Raw genomic sequence first — 27215 nt, 5'->3', positions numbered from 1 at the left:
ACCCTTCTCGCTTTCATAGTCTCTACTGAGAATTCAGGTGTAATTCTGATAGGTTTGTCTTTATATGTGACTTGGCTGTTTTCCCTTGTAGCTTTTAATATTTTTTTTCAGTATATATAGTGTTTTGCTTATTATGTGCAATGGGAGGATTTTCTTTTCTGCTCCAATCTATTTGGTGTTCTGTAGGTATCTTGTATGTTTATAGGCATTTCTTTTTAGGTCGGGGAAGTTTTCTTCTATGATTTTGGTGAAAATGTTTCTGGTTCATTCCTGTTATTCTTAGGTTTGGACTTTTTATGTTGTCCCAGATTTCTTGGATGTTTTATGTCAGGAACTTTTTAGATTTAACATTTTCTTTGACTAATGTATTAGTTTGGTTGACTTGTTATTAGCAGGGCTGATGGTCTATGATGGTAATAGGTCTTTGGGGTTGTAGGTAGAGCTCATTCATGGTCCCAGATGGCCTCAGTCCTCTGGTTTTCCTGCTGCTCTCTGATCCCTGCTGGTCTCTGGTGCCTCCGATTGGAGTGGGTCTCAGGAATTGATGCAGGCCGAGGGACTGGCCTATAGGGCATGCAGGGGAAGTGGAGCACAGAGGGCTCTGGGCAGACTTGGCCAGTGTTGCTGGCAGGCTGTGGCAGGTCAGTAGATGAGGGTGAGGAGGCTCTTACCTGTAGCTCCCTGATACACGCTGGTCTCTGGGCCGCAGGCCAGATTGGGGTGGCATCCCAGGAAATGGCACAGGCCAGAGAACTGCTGCTCCCTGATCTGTGCTGGTTCAAGGAACTGCAGATCAGGGTGGATTCAGGGAAATGGCACAGGCTGGGGGTCTGGGGTATAGTGTGCGCAGAAAAAGCGGAGCACAGATTGACCTGGGCAGACCAGGCCAGTGTTGCTGGCGGACACTGGCAGGCCAGCAGATGGGGCAGGCTCTTACCCACCCAATAAATAAGATTTACACAGAGAAAAGTTCACGCCCACCCATATTACGTACCTAAACTATGCTAGAGACAAACAGCTGTACCGTTGCCTAGTACCCCTGTCTGTACGGTACATATTACTAAAACGAGTGTTAGCCACTACGAAGATGCAGATTTTGTTGTCAAGACAGGAGGGACGTGTTTACAATCCCAGCAGTCCTAAGGCTGAGGCTTGAGTTTCAGATACAGTGAGACACTGTTCCCCTGCAAAAAGAAAAAGCTAAGGAAAGTAAATCTACTTAGCAGATAGTTCCTAGGCTCTGGGAAGCTGAGTTCTTTTTCATCTCTATCACAGGTCTTCTTTTTGAATTCAATGGTTCATGAAAGTCGTTACAAATATTTTGTATCTCTTAACAAATTTGGTAAACTAATGTCTGTGTCATTTATATTGTTTTTTTCCTGGCCATTTGTTTTTGTATGATTTTCCTAAAAAAAGAGAAAGGGTGCTGGATTTAAGGCCAAAATCCAATGTCTTTTGTGCTTTCTAAAGGTTCAAATCATTTCAGATTGTTTTTAAGATGAAAAGTATTCTAAATCTTTCTTTCTAAAATATAAAATACTTACTAAAGTGGCTAAATCTGTTATGTGAACATCATCTTGAAACAAAGAGACATCATCCAGTGTCTCTCCCCTTGCCAATCCAGGATCTCTGTATTTCCTCAGAACAGCAACTGCTGTTCTAATGTGAACAACTGAGGCAAAGACACGGGGAAGCACAATTCTGATTCCTGATTATAAGGAAATTAGAGGCTATTTGATTGAATAAAGTCCTCACCTTTCAATAATTATGTTAACCTTTTCACTCACTGTTCATATCCTCTCCCCATCTCCAGGAAATGAGAATTGTTGGTTCCCTGACACTGATCTGTCTTCTAGACCAGAAAGGTAATTCATTATTCTAAGCCACCACTCACACCGGGAAATCTGAAATCTAATCTCGGGACCCTGGATGTGGGCTGTGCCTTGCAGAGGACAAGTGGGCATTGTTCAGAAGATGTCAGGAAATGGGGAGGATCTACACACTTTATAAATGGGTAAGAAGACATAAATATTTCTCAGTCCTTAAAAGAAAGCATCTTGGCGGGATCAAACACATTAACTGCTTTTTCCCAGAGACCTATCACTCTGTCTGCCCTATGAACTTCTACATGCCATGTCCTAGCAGATAAATACACCAGATTTTATGCTTTCTCCCACTGTACTGTGGGGACAGAGGGAGGCTCAGTGCTTCTGAAGAACTCAAGAGGCACAAAATACTCCTGAGCTTGACAACAAAAATTTAAAAAACAAAAAACAGGCAGTGTCTTGCATCTTGCTCTGGCAACATGGAGCATGGCCTTGGAGCCAGACTCCACAGAAAACAGCAGACAAGCATGTCTTTGGGGGAAATCGCCAGCTTCTATAAGGCCAAGCTGAAACTGAAGACTTAGAAAACCCTGGAGACCAAAGAGACTAGTGAGCAAAAAAAGTATAGTGAAGCTTCCTAAAACCCTAGGCTAAAGGATTGGCCCACACTACCACACTCTGGAGATCTCATTGAGACATAGAGAGAAAGCCACCTTCAAGATGGATGTGAACCCAGGCACTCATTGCCTGAGCCACTGGCTCTCAGGTCTCTGAAGGAGAAATCCCTTCTAATCAGACAGACAAATTTTACTGGTTTGCTCTGGGACATTATGGAAAATTATTTCTATTATTTATGAAAATAAATCACACTTCATTGCACACAAAAAAAGAAAACATGGAGATAATTCGTCCACAAGTCGCTAGTTTGTCCCGCTTGCAAATGGCACTCAACCCATTTTTCATATTTGTAATATTAATTGGAGTAAGCAGCTGACAGGCAGAAACAGCCCTAGAGACTGACATTTGCTGTTCCTGATATTTTTTTTTTCAATGCAGTTTATTCAGGAACCTTGAACAATCATCTGACCCTGGAGAAAGCCAGCCCACAGCTTTAGTAGCCTCTGGGTAACCAACCCCAGCGTGCCACATGGGCAATGCAGATAGGTCCACATACATGGAAGCAAGCCAGATCCTCGGCCTTAGCCAAATGTGGAGTTGTTCGTGATAGAGAGCACTCACCATCGGGAAGGTGGAAGGCAGAAACCAGCTCCATCTTTAAGGTGCAGCATTACGCAGCTCTCTACAGTTCCCCCTTTTTGTTTTAGACGCATCAGGCAAGAGTAGAGGTCTGATCTCTGATATTAGAAATAAATTGGGACTTTGTACCAATGTTCATTTAAGTGTCATCCACCCAAAGAGCATCAGACCCGTCTGATACCTTTTTCTCAGAGGCAGGACCTGGAGCATCAACCAGCATGCAATCAGACATGCTCTTCTCTGGGTCGAAAGCGGCTGACCCTGAGTGCAGTGCTTAGCCTCACATCCTGAGCGTATTGGCGGCTGTTCCTGATATTTTAACCCAACAAAGAAAAAAAATGAATTAGGAAATAATGAGTTTGGAGTTAATAATCATATTAAATCTTAGAACAGTTTTTGTTGTTGTTGTTGTTGTTCCACGCTGGTCTTTTTCTAAAGAGCCTACCTTTCTAACGTGTTGATTTTTTTTTCCCTTAAGAACCTAAAAGAATGCACCTTTTTCTCAACTGCCCTCTTGTGTACTTGTGGAAATTTAATTGTAAAATCAATGGCAAAGAGCTGAGGAAACTACTTTACACACTGGGCCCCCATTTGCCTTCGGAAGTACTTTAAGTGTTTTTGAATTATTCAGTCATTTCACCTTTGCTAAGGGGGAAAATGTTTTCCTCCTGATCCTACATATGTTAAAAGCAGTGCGTTCCCAAGGTTTGAGGCTGAAAACAAGAGTTGTCTTCTGCATGCCTCTGTTTCCTAATGTGTCAGTGTATTCTGATGACTCTTCTGTCCTGTCACCAGACTACCCCAAGTAAAATTCTGTTAGCATTCCCTTTCTTATAAACTTTTTTGTTGCAGACTTGTCACTTTTACTAACTTCCACCATGGTACCTGGTCCCAGATACTAAATAGTTCTCACTAGGCATGTCCATTAGTGGGTGCTCTAGTTTGGATTATAAATGTCTACCATAAATTCATGTAGCAGAGGATTGATTGTTGTATAAGCAGGTGCCATTGAAAGGTGATTTCACTTCTAAGGGGCCAGACCTAGTGGGACTTAAGTTAATGGGAATATCCCCTTGAAGAGGTCAATGGAACTCATGCCTTTTCTATCCATCATTTTAGTCCCCCTGTCATGAGCTAGCAATTTTACCATCATGATGTGCTGCTCTGCTACAGACCCAAAGGCAGTGGAGCCAACCAAACCTTCCCTCGAAGCCTGCATCCTAAAATAAGCACAATGTCTTATAAATGGTTTGTCTTTGGTATTTACTATTGTAACACAAAGCTGACTCATTAATGCAGAAAGACCTTTACCAAATGTATACAAAGAGTTATTTCTCCATGAACTTAGTAAATGCTTCTTATATGCCCATGTTTAGTGTGATTATAAAAAATCCATAAGAAAGAGTAGACAATAAAATGCATATAAATATTTTCTACATACAAATATTGAGACAGGATAAATATATCATACAGATATATGTATGACAACCAGGTGTAATTTTAAACTAAAAGGTATCAAGTTTCTCAGTTGTAGCTGAGAAAATGAAGGAAAAAGGAGTTTCACTTACCAACTGTCACTCCACAAGAGACATTTGAATTTATAGTTACCTATCTTGCAAGACGTTTTGTTTCATATAGCCTACAGATGAGAGTTTCATCTCCTTCTGTTTGCTTCAGATAACGGGGCTTGTTTTTGTGCTATCTATTGAGTGATAAAATGGTTACAAGAGATGCAAAGCCAACACAAGGATGGGTACGTAACTTACCAAGCAGTAGCTCAAAGAGTCTAGTTTCCTGTTTTTCAGCTGAGGACTCTCTTTCCCCAGTTGGGGGCTACCTTGAAGTTTTGTGAATCCCATGAAAATCAATCACAACACCTGTAATGTTTTGTGGGCTGAGAGAGGAATAAAGGATGTCAATCTGAAATCTATGAGCCCCCTGGCTCTGTTGCAACCTTGAGCTGCACTTCAGAGAGAAATAAACTGTGCAGCCCTGAGAATTTATCAAAAGATAAATTTGTCTTCATTGTGGATAACACTGCTGACTATCAAAACAATGTTTTAGGCTATTTCTGGATTTAATTATTAAGATAGCTCTATTTACCTTTCTCCTCCTTTTGTCTATGATGACATTCAAAAAGTTATGATGTGTATTCTGTAAAGGCCTTGCCATAGAAAATTAAACTGTACAACAAAATTTAATGCTTCTGAGTATGAGCCCTTACCATCATTAAATGTAGCTTTTTAATTGTCAAGGAAAAAGAGAGGTTTCAAAATAGGATATGGGCTGATTCAGTTACCAATACAATGCAAGGTAAATGTTATTAAACAAACAAGATCAAATTTACTCTGAGAATGTGAGAAAGCTCTCTTTTAAGGGTTCATTGTTAAATGAAAAAGGAAGAATTCTGCCAAATGAAAAATTATATAATTTCTCAAAGTTGTCATTGCTTTCCTTATTTCTAGTCAGTAATTCTGGAGTAGGAAGGAAGATAATGCATATAAGTTAGAAGTCTGAGCTGGGCCCCTGAATTGAATACAATGAAGGAAATAATTTGTCCTTTATCGATAAATGTAATGGGCTGTGACTTCAAATTCCCTTTGGGAAATAAGTCTGTTTTATTGTTTCTCAGCACTGTGAAGATTCCCTTGGAAGACTTTATGTAATATGTCATTCAAGCAGACAAAAAAGCATATTCTGCTCAGTACTACCTGAATGTTGTGCTGTAAAAGAAGAACTTTTGGTAAAAGAAAACTACAAATATGTGCTGTATCCTTGGCTGAAGCATTGGATGTTTAAAGACATCATCAACTAAACATGAACTGCCACAATGCAAATGGAAACACAGGCACAGAAACGATGTCTCATAAGAAATACCAGTGACCCATATACAACTAGTGAGATGTTTGCATTTGTCTAAATAGACCCAAGTGACTTTAGAATCCAAATGAGGCATAGAAGAATAGAAGCCTAACATAGCTTTGGAAAGGGTACCCTTGTTTAATATTCTAGAAAGTAAAGGACTGATAAACCCATCTGAGATAGAAGATACTGTGGTATAGCTTAAGTAAAGCTTGGTTTAAACTGGGGGATCTATGCAGTCACATTGAGAATCTGAAGGTGCTTTTTAGCAACAGAATAATGGTGTGTGTGTGTGTGTGTGTGTGTGTGTGTGTGTGTGTGCGTGCACAAACATGTGCACGTGTGTGTCATAAGGAGCAATCAGAATCTTTTTGTAACACGAATGATGACATCAGCAGAAACAAGCATGTCTGGAACACATCATAGGCTTTTATATGTCAAGCGCTACATTGTGATTCTCTGTATGTTTCCACATTTCTCTAACTTCAGGCTCAGGCAGAAGAAATAGCACCTGAAATGGAAGCCCTAAGTTTAAAGCCCTTTTGGTTCAGATCTTCAGGGCTCTCTTCTGCTTTGGGAGTTTTGTACATGCCGGTCCCTCTCACTCTAATTCTTTCCTTAACTCTGCTAGAAGACAGAGACTTGCCTCAATGCAAACCTTCAACACAACCTAAAATAGAGCCTTTTATTAAAACTCTCATGCGGCTACCTTTCTTTTCCTTTATACCGTTTTTGCCAATGTAAATATATGCTTTAGTTGTACATCTGCCTAAAATAATAAATGTTTATTCTTATTCACATGTACAACTTACAGACAATAGCCCACAGGACTTGATTAGGATTTGATAAGCCTCTTTAAAAAGATTAGCTCCTTTTAAAAAGCCTCACAATATAAAATGGGTAATTTTGTTTTAATATGCAAAATATCAGTGGCATAACAAGGTTTGCAATTTTATGAAGACTCTGAAAATAAGCAGAGGTGTTGGTAGTTGGTGAAAGAGTGAAAATTCAGAGTCTACCAACGATACCCTATAAATTAAATTTACTAAAATTGTCACTATTTACTTTTAATGATAGACTGCTTGGATTCAACTGACAGAATCCACCCACCCACTTTTTTAAACAATCATAATAGTCTAGTTGAAGTTTGGAAAGCCAATCTAAGAACACTATTGGCCTACACACAAATAGCCTACCCTGTTTGGGTAAGACTATATACCACATGGAGCGCTGTCATATTGGGCCAGAGAGTACATTGCAGGCTGCAAACATTTAGCTCATGAAATGCGGGACCATGAAAGGGCCTCGTGAGCTTCTGCAGGGACCTCCATGGCATTTGTTACAAGTTTTCCATATTAGCATATTAGTTAATATTTCCATATTAACAACATGGCATTAGGATTACTAGATGAGAAACTCTAGCAGTTCTTCAGGCTGCTGGTGGCACATTCCCACCAGTATAAGCACTTGGATTAAGGAGTCCATTTTCCCCATTGCCTAGTTCCTACATCACTAATAAGCTCTAAACTGGACTTGGAGATGATATATGAATATTTCCATTACAGTGCATCTTAATGTCCACAACTAACAAAGGCTGATCCCCTAAACTAATGCCATAGGTCTGAGACTATCAAGTCTTTTTTTTTTTTAATTTTTAAATTACTTATTCAGCTGTTCACTATACAGCCCAATCATAGTCCCCATTCTCCTCTCCCCCTGGTCGCACACTCGCTATCTCTTTCCCCCTCACCCCTCCCCTACCCCTCAGGGAACAACCTCAACACCAGCAACCCATCCGAGCACTTCAAGTCAAATGAGGACTGAGCACAGTGGCCTGGCAAGGCAGCCACACCAGGGGAAAGTGATTGAAAAGCAAGCAACAGAGTCCATGTCAGAAATACCCGCATTCCCCTTACTGAGGACCCATAAGAAGACGAAGCTGTCTTTGAGTACATATGTGAAGGGGCCCCAGATCCAATCCACATGTCATCCTTAGTTGGTGTTCCAGTCCCTGCAGAATTCCCTGGGCCCAGGTGAGTTGGCTGTGTTGGTCTTCTTGTGAAGTTCCTGTCAATTTTGGCTCCTTCTAACCTTTTCCCAACTCTTCCACAAGGCTCCCTGCACTCCACCCAATCTTAGGCTCTGAGTCTCAGCATCTGTTTTAATCCTTATCTGGGTGGAATTTCTCAGAAGATAGTTATGCTAGGCTCCAGTATTTAAGCATAGCAGAGAACCATTGTTAGTGTCAGAGGGTTCTCCTTTCCCATGGCGTGGGTCTTAGGTTGGGCCAAGGATTGGTTGGCCATTCCCTCTGTCTCTGCTCTTTTCCCCTGCATATCTTGTAGGCAGGGTAAATTTTGGGTCAAAGGTTTTGTGGGTAGGTTGATATTCCACCTTTCTCTAATATAGCTGAGGCTCTAAGATCAACTATTAACAAATGGAACCTCAAAAAACTGAAAAGTATCAGTAAACCAAAGTACATTGTCAACAGACTAAAACGATATCCCACAGATTGGGAAAAGATCTTCACCAACCCTATATCTGACAAAGGGCTAATATCCAAATATATATAAAGAAACCAAGAAATTAAACAGCAACAAACCAAATAATACAATTTGAAAAATGGGGTACAGAGATAAACAGAGTATTTTCAACAGAGAAATCTCAAATGTCTGAGAAGCACTTAAATGTTCGACATCCTTACTCTTTAGGGAAACGCAAATATAAACGGCTCTGAGATTCTGTCTTACAATCATCAGTAATGGCTAAGATCAAAAAATCAAGTGACACCACATGCTGATGGGGATGTGGAGAAAGGGAAACATTGCTGTTGGGAATGCAAACTTCTACACCCACTTTGGAAACTAATCTTGGACTTTCTCAGAAAACTGGAAATATTTCTCCATCAAGACCCAGCCATACCACTCCTGGGCATATCCCCAAAAGATGTTTACTATACAGCAAGGACATTTGCTCAAAATTCTTCTTTAAAAGTATGGTAGACCTTTGAGGTTTATAGGTCGTGTGTTCTCTACCACAGTCCTATTTAAGTTTGACATTCTGATGTAAAAACAACCACAAAGAATATACAGATGAATGCTGTGTGGTAGTAAATCTTCATTTAAAAAGCTTACTTTGGCATATAGGGTTACTGTTTGCTGTCGCTCAAATGTAGACACAAGCTGACTCACAATTGCTAAAGTTTTATCTCATTTCTGTTTAAATTTCTACCTTAGTTACATTTTTATCTGGTTTCATTTTATCTTCTTTGGAAATGTCCAATTAGAGTATACATATAGAACTGAACTAGTTAGATATACAGATAAGGAATTCACATTTGCATGAAAAAGTAGCCATTTGTTCTTTATGGCTAGCTCTCTCTGTCAAATAAAATAATGCATAAAATGTTTTCTGAAAAAAATTAACTCGAAATTTTGTCCTTTATTTTAAATGGTCACAGCTGAATTTCTTTCCTTGCTAACTACACTGAAGCACAAAGAAATAAGGCAAATTACTATTCAGCCAACTCAAAATATTAATTCACTAAAGATGTATTAACAGTCCTAGTCTTTTGATTTACCATTCTGTAAAAATTCCATTTTATGGATAATTAAGAAAACTAAGAGGTCATTTTTAATTATTTATCACTTCCAGAAGGTTTTATTCTCTGGAATAATTTTAAGAGGTTGAGAGAAATAGTCAAAGAAGTACTCTGCTTATCTACAGAAACCATAACCTCTTGGTCTTTCTGATTACTAAGCGATGTTGTTAGCTGCTTAGAGAGGCTTTAGATTGACATAGTGATGACCTGTTATTTTCAAATACTTTTTCAGCATTTCTAAAGGATTACCATTCTGTCCTTCTGAGACAATTTCTGTGCCTGCCTTTTTAAGCCAGTGTAAAACATCTTTCCAAGATAAAAAGAAAATCCACCTAACAGATCTTACACTGTTGGTTCGCAAGCACCAAGGAATTCCTGAAATCTAGAAACACAACTACTCTTGGAACCCAACGTCTATAAAGAGGCAGTGAACCAGGTGAATAAACCTCAAGGAATAGCATCCTAGCAGGCATTGTGTTCAGTGCTTTATATACACACTACCTGTATCAGTAAAGCCAGTGAGATTAAAGTGACAATCTCAGGATGTCTTAGATATATAACTAGGTTGGAAAACACACTCTGTCATATTTTCCAGCAACTGTTTTATAAAAATATTTTTTGCTATCTAAATAACAGCTGACATGATTAAATGGATTAATAATTACGAGTTTTGGTTTCCTAGAATAAATGGGATTTTTCCAACACATACATCAGTAACTTAAACCATTGGATAGCTCTTCCAATTGTAGACATTAGCATGAACCATTTGTGATGGTGAATCGCATTGTGATCCCAACACTTCAGAGGCTGAGGCAAGACTCAAAGTTTTAGGCCAGTCTAGGTGATATAAAATTTCTAGGAGAGGTTCAGTAACATAATAGAGATAAACAGAAGAAACCACAGCTATGTACATGATGGTTAGATCCCCAGTCTACCCTACAATTACTATGATTTGATGAAAATTAATGAAGACTTGTAACATTAGATAATTGAGTATTGAAAAAATACTTTGGCTGCGAGGGTAGTGCAGAGGAAGAATTGAGGGAAGAATAATTTCTGTTAAGGATGTTTGAAAGGATCATACTGAAACTTATTGTTTTATAAACCTTAAAATATGAGCTGAATTGAATTACCTTAAACAGGGAAATTGTTCCTCAATGAAGCTATAGGCTGCCAAATAAAAACTCAGTGTGAGAAATAACCACTCAAGATGTTGGTCAAGGATGGCCCAGAGACACCCCCCACACACAAGACAGACTGCTGCCATTGTTCTTGGTCATCTACCAAAAGGTTATTGTAAGTGCCTATTGCTAAAGATACCATACACACTGGTCATAGAACATCAATAAATCAAGCTGTCACTGACAAAGAAGCTTTGTGCCTGCTATCCAGCTCTCATAGCACTGGAAGGTGCTATATAAGCTGCTGAGAAAAAAAAAAATATTAATCATTCTACCCAGATGTGGATCAGGTGAGTTACAAAAATGAGCCACACGGGTGCAACAGTGGCGTGTATACAGAGGGTAACTATCCATAGTCCAATCAGACGTAAGACTCACACAAGAGTAAACTCATGCCTGAAACTATAAATCTAGCCAAGAACCCATGAATGGGAAGTTCACCAATCACAGAAGTGAACCTATTACTATTACATTGCTAAGTGTATATAGTACTAAATTACCCTCTAAACTTTCCTGTTTATACACACAGATTACAGCAACTCTCACATCTCATCAAAGATGTTTCTTTGGGTGGTAGATAGTGGATAGTGGTTAAGAAACTTATAAATATTTAAAGTGTCTCTGTTCTATTCAGCACCAATGGGGCCCCTATAACACTGTCCTCTCCTCAAGACTCTAGGAACATTTCCCAAGAGGGAGCAAAAAGATTGTAAGAGCCAGAGGTAGTGAAGGATTCTAACAAAACAGTATCTTCTGGACATGGCAGGACCAAAGCACTCACGAAATCAAAGCAGCTGCTTATCTATATAAGACCTGCACAATATTAAGGCAATCAATTTTCTAACAAGATGGGTGAAAGAGCTTTACAAATTCCTCCCATCATCCCTAATTAAAGATCTATTGGTAGCTGGTGGCTTCTGGTGGAGGGTCAGTCAATTTCCTTCAAAGGTATTGCTCCTATACGTCAACCAGGCTCAAGCTGATGGACCCTCATTTGTGAGTATGTGTCAGCAGGAATTGGACTCAGGGAGTTATTTTAAATAAATAAATAAATAAATAAATAAATAAATAAATAAATAAAGAGGACATGAAGTTGAAGGCTGCTATGGAGATGGGCTGGATCTGGGATTTGAATTAAGGGAAGGAGTGGAGCACGAATGTGATCAAAATACATAGTGCTCATATATGAAGGTCTCAAAGAATTAATATGAATGTTATATTGAAAATAATAATCTTCTATGTTCTGAACCCTATATCAGAATTTGCTTCTTCTACTCTTTTGTCCACAAAGTAAGCATATCAACTTTTCAAAGGTTCAGAACTTTATAATGACTATTATGCATTTAGTGCTACATGTCAGGCATAGTTGGAACTATTTAATAAAACTATGCAAAGAAGAAATTGCTAATTCCATTTTGCAGGTGAGAAACCAGAAACAATAAAAAGTCAAAATGACAAGAACAAGATCAACATACATAGGGCCTGAAACCAAAGTTACACTCTGCCTGTCCAGCCATAGAACTTGTGATCTTGATGCCGTGTTCCTTTACATTTTTGCTCTTTTTAGTCATATTAATAATATTAAACATAGTATATATCATCTTCAAAAATGGTTTACTAGGGCTGAGTAGTCAACAAAATGCATGCATTGTAAGCACAGGGACACATGCTCAATCTCCGAAACCCATGTTTAAGAAAGAAAAAGGTTAGAGAAATGGCTCAGTGGTTATCAGTACTTGCTATTCAGCTGTGAGGACTGGAGTTGTGTTCATTTGTGGTTCACAAATGCCTTTAACTCCAGCTCCAAGAAGTCAAGTGTTCTATTGTGGCCTCTGCATACATACACACACACACACAACACACACAGCTGAAGAAGTGCACCATACAGCACTGTCACTGATAGGCACAATCCCGCCAGAATTCTGTAGGATAAGATATCTGCATCTTCTAGCAGCCGAAGAGCAATGGACTGCTTCCCCTTCACACCAGTATTGGTGGCCACAACTGTATCGTCATTGACTGTTTTTTAATGACAGTTTTCAATTTGATCCTAGAGACATCTCCAAGTTACCTGTCCCTGACATGACATCAGCATCCCTCAGTCACTCCTACTATTCTACCATCTCTCCTAAGGGAGACTCCTCCTGTTCCATCAGGCTCCACAAACTGCCTCCCCTTTTCAAAGTTAAAAGGCGCCACACTTCTATACTGAGAGTCCCAGATGGGTCAATTACCAGCTCTGTGGTCCCAGGACAATTATTGCACCTGTCTGGACATCTGCTTTGGGGATGTAAAATTGGGACAGACTTAGGTAGAATCTGCCCTCTAAAGTAAACTCTAAAAGAGTTTAAATGTGAAAATATAGGCTTATCGAGAAGTATTCCTGGAAAAAGCAGGTGAGGTAAGGGAGAACTTGAGCAATGATGAGAAGGGAACATGAGGTGCTAAGCAGAACCCACAAAATGAAATATTGAATTCACACCAGTTTGGAAGCCAGTGCAGATCATATATCAAAGCTCTCATGATCAGGAGTTAGTGTGAGAGTATTAATAAAGTGCTTACAAGAGGGGCTAGAGAGATGGCTCAGGGGTTAAGGGTACTCATGTCTCTTGCAGAGGACTGGAGTTCAGTCTATCCGCATAGAGAGGTTGCAAATGCCTATAACTCCACTTCCAGGGTATTCAACATTTCCTTCTGGCCTCTTCAGTACAAGTACTCATGTACACATACCCATACAAAGTTACACAAATACACCTAATTAAAAATTAAAAAAAAAAAAAACTAAGCAAATGCCTTTAATTTCAGAACTCAGGACACAGAGGCAGATCTCTGTGAGTTTGAGGCCAGCCTGGTCTACATAGTGAGTTCGAGGACAGGCAGAGCTATCTAGTGAAACCCAATTTCCAATTAAATAAATAAACATTAGGTAAAATTTTTTTACAGTGTTCATGAGAGTGTCTAGTTCACAGGATGCACTCTACTAAATTTGTGTTACATTAAAAAAGGGTAAAATATGATGGTGTGAGGAATCTCCTCCCCCCCACCAAAACCAAAATAATGAGGAAAATTAAAGAAAACCACTTCTCTTAGTCTTCTATAAATGTGACTGTATTATTGTCTCAGGTATTTGGGGAAGTTGCAACACCACTGACAGATGAAGGTCAGAGCAGAGTAATAGAAATCCAAGGAGAATTATTAATCTCTCACTAAGTAGTTCTCCTATAACACAGGTTGCTAAACAAGGGGAAAAGATACAGACTCCAAGGTCTCTACCAAATTTGAGGCCAGACTTGTTCTTTGGAAGTAAATGCCACCTTGGTGGTAGTGAGTAGCTCAAATCAGACAAAGAGCTCTGCCTCCAGCTGTTTTGTTTGTTTGTTCATTTTGTGTGTGTGTGTGTGTTGCATGATTGCTTGTGTCTGTGTATATGTCCTGTGTGAGTGTCTGTACAAGTGTGCCTGTGAGTGTACGTGTGTGTTTGCATAACAATGAGTGTCTTCCTTCATAGCTTTTCATTTATGTATTAAAACTGTGTTTGACCCAGAGCAGGCTGATCTAGTCCACCTGCTCTGGAAATCCATTGTCTCTGCCTCCAAAGATATCCACTGCACTGGTTTGAAGTGAGTTCTGGGGATTTAAAAATCTAGTCCCTTCCTGTAAAGCAAGGCTTTCATCCACTGAGACACCTCTAGATTCCCTGCTGGTCTGATGTCATCACAGATCAGTCCTCTGGCAGCTCCTCCACAAATCCCCAATGCTCAGGAGAAGGTAGGCTTCACTCCTTGGACTGGTCACTGTGCGTAGAAAATTAAGCATGAAATATGTAGAACATGTATTTGCTTACTTGTACTTATAAATCTAAGTGAAGGAAATTTACAACCCTAAGCAACTCTAGCCCCAAGGTACCAAATGTCGCTTTCTAGCCTCTGCAGTCATGTTCATACATGTGCTCACACACATACATACAAATAAAATAAATATACAAAACAAAGGTATTAGTGGAACTAGAGATGGCCAGAAAGATTTTGGCTCTTTTATCTGCAACTTTCAAACTCTCCACAATCAATCAGTTTGCAAAAATCTTTCCACATTCACATGGCTTCTTTAGGAAGAATTTGCATTTCTGGAGATAAGTTTAACCTAGGAAAATCCTAACCAGGGTTTTTCCATTTGAATAGCACCTTTGTGATGCAAGTTGGAATATGGATGCAGCTACGTATGTATACACAAATGCATGGCATTTCTAATCTACCATTAATTGTCAAACATATGGTGTTCACACTATTATGATAAAGACAATTGTATTCTTTTATGTAATTAATACTACAGACATGCATATATACAGAAAAATCTATTAAGGCTGCATGGAGATAAGTCAAATGTAGGAAACACTGACAGAGTTAAAAATAGGATGAGTCATACACAAAAAGACCTATACCCAGATGCCATTAAAAAAAATAAGGCAGTATTGCAGGGTGAATCACTTAACTTACCTGAACTTCAGATTTGTCTTCAGCAAAATAAAGATTGTTGTAAGAAGTTCTGGATCACTGTTAAATGCAAACGCCTGCCTGGGTTGGATACACAAGTTCTGTTAATATCAGTTGCATTTTAAAGGAGTTCATCAGATTTGCTCTTGCACAGGTGGTTTGACGGAAGTCCCAGGAAAGCCAGATTATTTCAGATATGAGAATCTGAAAACATGAAAATTGCAGAGCCCCTCAGGGAAGTGTAAGGGAATCGGATAATCTAAAATAAGATCAACGTCTTAAGTAGAGATAAAGATAAAATCAGCAAAGACTCAAGATGCTCTCACCTGATTCTCAGTCTGAGTAAAAGCCACAGGGACTACAGGTCAATGTGGATTTCTCTTGGCAGCAAATGCTTTCCTTTATATATGCAACATAAAACTTAGAGAAAGATATTTTTTTTTTTTTTAGCAAAAGAATAGAAATCTTCTTGGAACTATGGCTTTGTATTTCTGAGACTGCATTATGGTTGATCTCCATTAGTAGCTTCAGAAAAATGGGGATTTTTACGAGAACACTTAGCTTCCTCTTCACAAGGGAAGGTGCCATATCTATGCCCCTGGGTCTCAACTCCATGACTGGTGGATCAAAATCAGCTCTGACCTTTTCTCAGGAAGAGAAGTTCAAGTTTCCACTGTGGGATCGAAGTAGGTTTAGACTGCTCAGTCCACACTCTCTCTTTCCAAAGGCTACCTACCCCTTCTTTCCATCCTCTACTAGAACATCTCCTGGCCTTAGAGATCACACTGTCATGAATTTCATATCGCCATCAAGTGAAATAAGTGGGATCAGAAAGGAACAAAATTCAAGGCCTTTCCTTCACCACAATCAACAGAAAGAACGAAACTCAAGGCCCAGGAAGACTTGAACAAAATGCCCGTGAATTCTTACGTTTGGTAGGATAATTAGGCTTCTTTGGAGAGGGGTAGGAACCCGAAGTTTATTTATATAAGATTCAGCCTGATAATTTCAAAGAGCGATCTCATGATCCTCATCCTTCAGCAAATGTCTCAGAGATGCTGTGAAAATGTTGTGAAAGATGATTAAAATGCAATTACTAAGACTCCTGACTGAGCACAGCCATCCAGCTTGCTCCTAATATGCAGCTCTCTTAAAACAAAATGATGTCTACTTCAAATCATGAGGGAGACAATCCCTGTGATTTCCCCAAAGAGAGAAGCAGGTGTTAATCTTTGTGCAGATGCCGTGATGGAACTGGAGAATTCTTGAGATTTCTTAGATTTATAGTGTCTCTCTAAATTCTAAAAGCCAGAAAAGGGAAAATTAGGTTAGCCAAACAGCAGGGAGAGGTGCTTCTCAAGAGACCCACTCCTACTTTCCCAGGCTAGCAGCTCTCATTCAGATAAATGTGATTAGCCATGTTTCCAACTAATCGTAGCAATTAAGCCCACACTGAATATATTATTTTTGCAGGTAATAATGCATATATATATATATATATATGTATGTATATATGCAGGTAGAAGGCAGGAAGACATTGTGTTAAACACCTCAATGCTGTCCTTTCTATGGAAAGATGAGAAAATTTCCTAAGGCCTAATGCTTCTCATATATAAGACAAACAGTTCTCAAGCACTTGAGTGACAATGGGTGTGGAATATTAAACACATGCACATTTAAGTACTTTAAAAGCATATATTGATAGCATAGGTAGATTTGAGGTGGTCATTTGTGTCCCTATGAAGATATATATGTTTTAAATAATGGAGGATGATATACAGCAAGAAAAGAAAAATAAGTCTTTGTATTAGAAAATATCAGAAAAAAAAATAGAAAATAAAAGAAGTGGAAAGTGAACACTAAATATTTCAGGCTTCTTTAAATCTTTAGATTTATTGATTTTTATTTTCTTTTATGAGTGTTTTCCAGTATTATGTATGTGTACTGACATGTAGGGCAGCAACCAGTGGAGAAGCACCCTCTCTGAAGGTGGGTGTCTCCATCCCTGATGGGACAAAAGCAAAAGAAAAGCCTACAGAGGCAAGTTTTTCCTGTCTCTATGTGTTCTGGCTACCACAGGACTTTACAATGGCCTTCAACCATGATGTTCAGCCTCACCCTAGGCCTAAAGCAATGACACCAAGTGAATGATTCCAACAACTAAATCATAATCCAAAATAATTCCTCCACTAAGTGGTTTCTCTTATACATTTGTCACAGCAACAATATACTGACTAGAAAACTGTGCAAAAACTAAGGCTTATATTTTTAAACAGTAGGAAAAGGGATTTGCTTAACTTACATTTTCAGTATTTTAGTTCTGAGCCCACATGTGTTCTCAAGGAGATTCCTCATGACAAAGAGTTCTTCAGTTTTCTGTTATGCATCTGGCATTTAAAAACAAATGGAGTCACTATATTCAGACCCACCAAAAACAGGTTAAAAGCCATTCTGAAAGGAACGTGGTAGGGTGGTTAAATTTCCAGGCAAGGTATGAAAAGGTTCACACCCTCTCTGGTAATACCATTCTTCATATCCCCTGAAACACAGATGCTCTTTCAACCTTTTTGTTTGGAGGTTTTATAGAGGCTTCATACATCATTAATCCATTGGTCTATGTGACCCTAAATCATTCTTTCCTCTTATAGAGGATGACAGTAAGAAAAAAAAAATTTTAACTCTTTGTGATGCTCAATATTGATTGTTAGTTTGTCAAGATCTAGAATCACCTGTGAGACAAGTCTCTGGGCAAACCCATGAAGGATTTTCTTGATTAGGTTATTTGAAATGGGAAGTCTCTACCTATATGTAGGCAGCTCTCTCCACCTGAGTTCCAGAAATAAAGAAGTCTGAGGAAGGAAGTATGAGTTTTTCCTGTTTGCCTTAGCATCTTGCTGGTGAGTTCTACACTGGACAGGAGTGTGCTGTGGCTACTCTTTTTTTGGTGCCACTACCCTGATTGCTGCTCTCCTGCTCACGTCAGAACCCTCTGCCTTCTAACATCAAGAGTAGTGGCTTTCTGAAATCCTCCAGACCTTTAACACCAGGTTTAGGTTGCTGAGGAATCCACTCTCATAGACACACTAGCTACTTGTTCTCATATTTGTCAGTGTAAGCAAGCCATCTTTGATCAACACAGGGTGTATTGTATAAGCCAATCAAATAAATGACTCTTTAATATATATTCATTCTGTATGTTCTATTCCTCTAGGGAATTCTAACTAATATTCTCTCTAATTAAAATGGTCATTCCCTTAGCAATCATTCTTTATCTAAAGTTGTTCACAGCATGAGTGCACACACACGCCACACACACACACACACACACACACACACACACACACACCGTCAATCATCTCACTAGCATGTTAAAAAATATCTCAAAATCTCCAAGATCAGGTTGCTAGTCCCAATGCTTTCTGGGAAGTCCTGGGATCTCTTCGTTGTGCCTCCAAGCATGTATGGATATAACCTAGAACCTCCACTCAGATGTAGCCTGTGGTAGCTCAGTAACCAATTGGTTTCCCAAAGTGAGGGGAACAGGGACTATTTCTAACAGGAACTCAATGACTGACTCTTTGGTATCCCCAACCCCGAAGGGAGGAGCAGTCCTGTTAGGCCACAGAGGAGGGCTTTGCAGCCAGTCCTGAAGATACCTGATAAAACAGGATCAGATGAATAGGGAGGAGGTCCCCCCTATCAGTGGACTTGGAAAGGGGCATGGTGGAGATGAGGGAGGGAGGGAGGGACTGGGAGGGAATGAGGGATCGGGACACGGCTGGGATACAGAGTTAAAAAAATGTAACTGATAAAAAAAAAATAAAATAAAAAAGAAATAGGAAAAAAAAGATATCCTAAAAAAAAAGATGGAAATATTATTTTTTCCTTTTAAATATATAGGGTATATGTATATATTGTAGAAAATGTATTTTGGCTTCATTGCTATTTTCCTCAAATATATTATACACATCCTTGCATCAGTTTATACATATGCAATTCTTTCTGTTCCCATATTATTTTATCATTCTTATCTTGCAAGTGTTTGCTCAAATTTCATCTCAATGAATAATGCCTTCTTTAATTATGTGTCAAGAAAAAAAAATCTCCAAGAATTTTAGGAGCACTGTGCTCCTAAATTTGGTCAAAGTCAAGATATATTTCTCTTATTACATCACACAACCATAGTATAAGAAGAAGAGCTGAGGACAAAAAATATTATAAGCCTGCTATCTTCACAATCTTTGATCATTTCCAAATAAGAAGGTTCAAATTTCTATTTTTGTGGCCTGGCTTTCATGCTGTGAGTTCAGAAAAGCAAGTGAGGAGACAGGACTCTGAGAAGCAGAGAGGAAGATATAATTAAGATTGGTAAGTGCTTAAGTCTTCCTGGAAGAATAGAAAAGGAGAGTGGACAGATAATAAGCCAGTGAAGATTGGCAAGGGTATAATTTTTTCATTAGATATGGGTGTTCAGAAAAGGCATTTGTCTTCCAACCAAATGACCAGGGCAGAGATAAGGATAAACATTCAACATGTTTTCATCATAGAGTTCTGTTGCTCTACAGATAGGCTTACAAAGAGACACTGAAAAAGATTCTGACTAATTTTAGTGAAGGCATTCCTTTGACAATGATAACATTGAAACATTGGCCTGCATAGACACCATCCAATACCATAGACTATCAGAAAGCCAGGTATGATTAGACATATTTATTAGTCTTTCCATCTCCTAAAATCTACCCATGTCCTTGAGTACTCCAAATGTTCATATTATCATGATTTTAAAATGCTACAGAAAAAAAAGACATAGCCATCTAAGTAGAAAAATATAACTATTCTTTAAAAAATCCACATAGGAGAAAATTACTCCGAAAAGCGATAACAGATTTGAGGGAGTTTGTGAGATGCCTCAGTGCTTAGATGCCTGCCGCCAATACTGATGATCTGAGTTCAATACTCAGCTCACACATGGTGAAAGAAGAGAATCAATGTCTGCAAATTATCTTCTGACTCCCACACATGTTCCATGGTATGTGTGCCCAAGTGTATACAGAGGCAACAAATAACTGTGATGTTTTTCAAAACTTAGAGGAGTTTTCTATTGGAAAGCAAACACTCTTCCTTGCCTTCTAACCTACTCCCACTTCTCTGTACCTTTAAGCCAGCCAGACTTAAACTTACACCGCACTTATTCCCACAGACCTCCAGTAGCTGTTAGATTAACTAAATATGATACAGACATAAGTGGAAGCTTTAATGCATAATAAATAGCTCCTTTTGCTTTTTCCCACCTCTGAACCGTATAGTATTGTTTTATCTATTTCCCTATTTACACACTCACACATCATCATTCAGTTCCAACTCAACATATGGATTATGGATTAAATATGCATAAAAGAGCAAGTGTCTTTATGAGAAAGCCCACTCTGAACTTCTTCAAACTGGACATCAACCATATTTAGCTCAAACAAGTAGAGGAAAGAAAGAAGAGGTGCTTTCCAGAAGTTGGCAGGCAGCACACTTGGCCTTGCCTTAGCATCCAGCCTCTTACTGTAAGTGTGATGTATCCTGATAGGAAAGAGTAGGACAAACGATAATAGAACCAGGGCAGAACAAAAGGTGTTCTCAGAGAATCCAACATCGTGTTCTTCTTTAGATGGCCTTGCCCTCTAAAATACAAGGTCAAAATAAATTAAGGGGAAATTGTAATTCCAAATTAATGTTGGTTTTACTTTTACAAATCAGAACAAGAAATACATGCTTTAAAAGCTAAATCACTGTAATTTTTAAGTGTTACTAATAATAATCAAGCTCTTATTTTGGTTTTTGCCTACAATACCATTAGGTAAGAATTGGGGGATTTCAGAACTAGAGGAATCTGAAACAATGGATAAAGAAAAGCACCACATTTAACTAGTAAGATAATCTTTGAAACAATTAGAACCACATAAAATTTTGTGAGGTTGCAAATATCCCAAAGGGAGAAATAGTCTGCCCTTCTCCAGGTCCATCATTTTCTCTAACAACATTATTTAAAATTCCTTCCACTCCCTATATAAAGATAAGTCCTGCACACAAATGCTATATACCAAGTTCTTAATATTATAAGACAGGAAAGGAATGGAAAAAAAAGGGAAAAAGTACATAAGTGAGGCTACAAGAGAAAAAAAAGTCTAGAAATTAGCCCAGCAGAACCAGAAGCGCAGGAAGAGATCACTAGGGAAGAAAAAGATCGTTATAGCCTTGACAAAAATAAGAACAGAAATAACTGTTTGCAGATATGAAACGAAATAAATTATAAATAACTGGCAATATTATTAAATATTGATTGTCCTCAAAAGAGTACAGTACTTGTGTTGATAGATGCAGTACCAGGGAGTGATTAGAGAAATAATTTCATTAAATAATTAATATTATCGGTCAACTAGCCCTGACTGTAAACTACAAGGTTGGTCTGATTTATCTCCAATCCCTGGACATTTTCTGTATTCCCACGTCTTAGTAAAACTTTCTTTCTATGATCTGACATAGCGTAGGCAATGTTACCAGCCTACGTCAGCTTCTCCTTCAGTGATGGAGGCCTTCCTGCCCACTCCTCTCCTCTGCGCTTGCTTTGCTGTGTCCAGGAACTCTTGGTTTACATTTCCCATTAAAGATCCGTAGATTAGCAGCTTCTTCCTACAAGGGTTCAATCCAACTTGCTCAGTGATGGAGACTTTTGATGACTCACAATGCTGTTATCTATACTGGCTTACACAGGCATTATAAAATTCTTTCAGGAGTTGCTGGTGCTGAGGTAGGAAGGTAGTTGGAGAATATCTCTGGAATTGAAAGCACAAAATAAAATCCAAAAATTTAGAGGACTGTCAAGCCAACCTTGAAAGACAAGGTATGTTTAGGGATGTTCCTCAAAGAGTTATGAAAGAAAACATACTCCTTAGGAGTTATGACCTCTGAAATTTATCGTGTCGTCATAAATAGGAATTTATATTGGACTTATGAAAGGTAACCAAAGGCAACAGCAATAGAATACATATTTTGGGGAGTCTCTTGGACAGCCCCCACCAACAACTCAAAAAAGGGTTCTCTAATATATACCTATTATATCATGTGCAAATAGAGATAGTTTGAATTCTTTTCATATTCCTATCCCTCTAAGTTTCTTCTCTTGGTTGTGGGTTCAGCTAGTACTACAAGCACAATGCTGAAAAGAAATGGGGACAGGAGACATCCCTGTCTCACTCTTGACTTTAGTAGTATTGTTTCAAGCCTTTTTCCATTTTGAATGATGTTGACTGTGGTTTGTTCATACATAGCTTTTATTGTGTTGAGACATTTCCCTCCAGCTGTAAATTTTCTAGGACTTTTTATCATGAAGGCATGTTGGGTTTTGTCAAAGGCTTTTTCCACATATATTGAGATATCATGTGATTTTTGTCTTGAAATCTATTTATATGGGTTTTTATTTATTGTCATGCATAGATTGAATCATTATTGTATTTCTTGGATAAAAGCAACATGACCACGGTGTTTATTTTGATGTATGTCTTTATTCTGTTTACAAGTATTTTCCCTAATATTTTGAACTTATGTTCATCAGAAATATTGACCTGTAGTTTTCTTACCTTGTGTCTTTACCTGATTTGGGTATTGGAGTGATACATGCTTTGTAGAAGGAGTTTGGGTAGGAATTTTCCTTTTACCTCTTCTTCTTCTTCTTCTTCTTCTTCTTCTTCTTCTTCTTCTTCTCCATATTTTTAATACTTTAAGAAGAATTGGACAGAAGAGAGCAAAGACAGGTGAAGTTAGTACACTAAGGGGGGAGGGTTATGTTCTAATGCTGAGCACAGAATACACTAATGTAAAAGAGATAAACGAGACAGTGTGGCAGAACAAGAAATGGTCAGCATACTCAAAAAGTGGTAGGATATAAAAAGTTAGCCAAGTCACAGAGCTGAACATGTCATCCCACAGAAGAAGCAAAAAGGTAGCACTTGCAGAAAAAGCTGGGATGTAGAAATGATTGCAAGCTCATGTTCTGGAGAAAAGATCAGTATGCAGAGCTAAGTGGAGTAGATACTGGTAAGGTGGGGAGGCATGCAGGCTTACTTAGTTTGGAGCATTGCACAAGGAGAACAGTGGGTGGATTTCAACTACATTCTGAAGGACGTTAGTCTGTCAAATGGATGCAAAGAATGAGGAAAAACAGACAAGCACAGTCTTCGACTTGAATAAGGAGAAAACAAGAAAGAACTGCTGATTGTGCAAAGTCCATATTTACTTTGCCAAGGGACTTTTTTTTCTACTATAGTTCATTTAAAGAGCATTATTAAGCTTAATTCTCATTCCAAATGGCAAACAGGATCGACACAGTAAGTGGTGAAAGAGAGGAAACAGGGAGACCATTAATGTCCTCTGGAAGGCTCCACCCAACAGCCAACAGGATTGAAGCAGATGCAGAGACTCACATCTTTGGGCAAACTTTGGGCAGAGGGCAGGGAGTCTTATGGAAGAAGAGGGGGATAGAAGGACCCAGAGGGGACAGTTCTTCAAAGAGACCAACAAAGCCAACATATCTGGGCCCAAGGGCCTACAGATACTGACGCACCAAACAAAGACCACACATGGAGAGGACCTACACCCCCTGCTCAGGTAGTAGCCCATAGGCAGCTCAGTCTCCATGTGGTTTCCCAAGTAAGAGGAGCAGGTGCTGTATCTGACATGAACTTGGTTGCTTGCTCTTTGATTACTTCCTCCTGGTGACTCCACCTTACCAGGCCACAAAGGAAGAGATTCCAGGCAATCCTGATGAGACTTGATAGGCTAGGGTCAGATGGTAAGGAAAGAGCACTCCCCTTTTCAGTGGACTAGGGGAAGGGGATGAGGGGGGAAAGAGAAAGAGAGGTGAGATTAGGAGGAGATGAGGGAGGGGGCTATAACTGGGATATAAAGTGAATAAATTGTAAAAAAAAAAATAAAAGGAACATTATCAAAGTAAAGTCTCATGATTAAACAACAAAACTCTGTAAAGAATCCCTAATGGAACAGAGTAGTTCCCACATCTTCTATCTGGACTTCCTCCTAATTCCTTCCCTGCCTCTCATTCCTTGCAGTTTCTGCCAACCACAGAAAGCTGATTGTAAATTTTCTGCTGTAATTGTAGTAAAGTCTTCTACATATTCTGTGTATTAATTTTAAGCACACAAAGATTTTGTTACTGTACCTAGAAAGACCCTGATCACAAAGCAAGGGAGTATTATGTTTTTGTCTGTGTAGCCTCAAAAATGCAACTCCTACTCCACTATTGGGCATCTTCCTTCTCAGGAGGATCAAGTCCTTGAACTTACATGGCAGTCTTGTAAGTAAGCTGCAAGTTCCACACTGACCCCCGGCATACTAGATGAAGATGAAAGTACATTCATAACCTATTTGATTCTGAATAAGATATGATGATTCATTTCATTTTATCTGAAACTTGTGGCATACTCATTTTAGTATGAATTCAAAGTTATTCAAGTCTGTATGGGTAAGAGAAAAGAATACGGAAATGTGATTCACATCTGCTGACTTTCCTCCATACTGCTTATTTTTTTTTATATTAAAATAGGTAACTTATACAAAAAGAAATTTATTTGTTACAGGTCTATAGGCTGAGGTCTTCCGATTTCGTGTCTGATAAAGTGTGTCACTTCCAAGACCATGCCTTGTTTCTGTGTAACATGTGGTGGAAAGTCAAAACACCAGCCAGACACTTCCTAAATGCCTCTTCTCTTCACACATGGGATATGAGGTCTCCAAAACACAAACTTAAGGACGTGGCCACACATTCGATCCATACCATAGAACACAAAACAACTTAAGAGCTTGCTGTTTCCCACAAAGAATACTTAAAGCAAGAAGATTCACAAGGAAAAATATATATCCATAATGGTTTCTATGTGCATTTACATAATAATTGAATAGAACATTTATATAATAATTAAATATATTTCAAAAGTACTCGCTAAAAATTAAATAAGCGCCCTGGTGTCTATTTTATTTTTCCTACTGAATGAGAATTAAGCATGCTCTCTAGGGTCCTCCTTGTAACTTAGCTTCTTTAGGTCTGTGGGCTGTAGTATGGTTACCCTGTATTGTATGCCTAATATCCACTTAAGAATGAGTGTATAGATCATGCATGTTTTTCTGGATCTGTGTTATCTTACTCCAGATGATATTTTCCAGATCCATCCATTTGCTTGGAAGTTTCATGATGTACTTGTTTATAATAGCTGAACAGTATTCCATTGTATAGATGTACCACAGTTTCTTTATCCATTCTTTGGTTGAGGGACATCTGGATTGTTTCCAGTTTCTGGCTATTACAAATAAAGCCACTATGAACATAGTTGAGCAAATGTCTTGCTGTATTGTTAACATCTTTTGAGTATATTACAGCATGTGTTGTCACTTGAGTTTTTGATCTTAGCCATTCTTATAGGCGTAAGATGGAATCTCAGAGTTGTTTTGATTTGCATTTCCCTGATATCTAATGACACTGAACATTTCTTTTAAGTGTATTTTGACCATTCAAGATTCCTCTGTTGAGAATTCTCTTTTTAGCTCTGTACTGGAAGTGGCTGAAGAGAAGAAGCAAGAAGGGCACCTACCATAGATGTCTTCTGAAAAATTCCACCCAGCAGAGGATTAAAGATTCTGAGGCCCACAGCCAAACTTTGGGCCAAGCACAGGGATTTCTTATGGAGGAGTGGAGAGCTAGAAGGACACAAAGGGAATAGGAGCTCCACATGAAGAACAGCAGAGCCAACAAATCTGGGCCCAGAGGGTCCTGGAAACTGATACATCAATCAAGGATGGTACATGGAGAGGTCCTAAGCCCCTGCTCAGATGTAACCAGCTCAGTTTCTATGTGGGTCCCTTAGGAAGGGGACCAGGAGATGTCTCTGACATGGGCTTTGGTGCATGATCTCCCATCACTTCCTCTGGGCTGGCAACCTTGCCAGGCCGCAGAGGAAGAGGATGTAAGCAGTCCTGATGAGACTTGATAAACTAACCAGTTGGTAGGAGAGGATGGCTCCTATTTCTGAGTACTATGGGAGGGAAATAGGGGGAAGAAGGAGGAGACTGCAATCAGAAAGTAAAGCTAATAAACGATTTTGAATGGATTATTATTATTATTATTATTATTAATTACACTTCATTCATTTTGTATCCCCCCATAAGCCCCTCCCTCCTCCCCCTCCTGCTCCCACCCTACCTCCCCTTTTGCATGCATGCTCCTCCCCACATCCTCCTCTCCTTCCTTCTGATCTTAGTCTATCAGATTACATCAGGAATGGCTGCATTGTCTTCTTCTGTGGCCTGGTAAGGGTGCTCCCCCCTCAGGGGGAGGTGATCAAAGAGCAGGCCAATCAGTTTATGTCAGAAGCAGTCCCACTTCCCATCGCTATGTAACCCTCTTGGACACTAAACTGCCATGGGCTATATCTGTGCAGGGGTTCTAGGTTATCTCCATGAATAGTCCTTGGTTGGAGTATGAGTCTTTGCGAAGTTCCCTGTGTTCAAATTTTCTTGTTCTGTTGCTCTCCTTGTGGAGTTTCTGTCCTCTCCAGCTCTTGCTATTTCCCACTCCTTACATAAAATTCCATTCACTCTGCCCAACAGTTGGCCATCAGGTTCAGCATCTGCTTTGATAGTCTGCAGGGCAGAGGCTTTCAGAGGCCCTCTGTGGCAGGTTCCTAGGTTGTTTCCTGTTTTCTTCTTCTGGCTTTCAGAGGCCCTCTGTAGCAGGTTCCTAGGTTGTTTCCTGTTTTCTTCTTCTTCTGATGTCCATCCTCTTTCCCTTTCAGGATAGGGATTGAACGTTTTAGTTAGGGTCCTCTCTTTTGCTTAGTTTGTTTAGATGTACCAATTTTAGTGGGTTTATCCTATGTTGTATGTTTATATGAGTGGGTATATACTGTGTGTGTCTTTTTGCTTCTGGGACAACTCACTCAGG

This window comes from Meriones unguiculatus, chromosome 5 (genome assembly GCF_030254825.1).
Source record: "Meriones unguiculatus strain TT.TT164.6M chromosome 5, Bangor_MerUng_6.1, whole genome shotgun sequence".
Classification (NCBI taxonomy): domain Eukaryota; kingdom Metazoa; phylum Chordata; class Mammalia; order Rodentia; family Muridae; genus Meriones; species Meriones unguiculatus.
The sequence above is the reverse complement of the archived record's forward strand: the minus strand, read 5'-3'. Positions refer to the sequence as shown.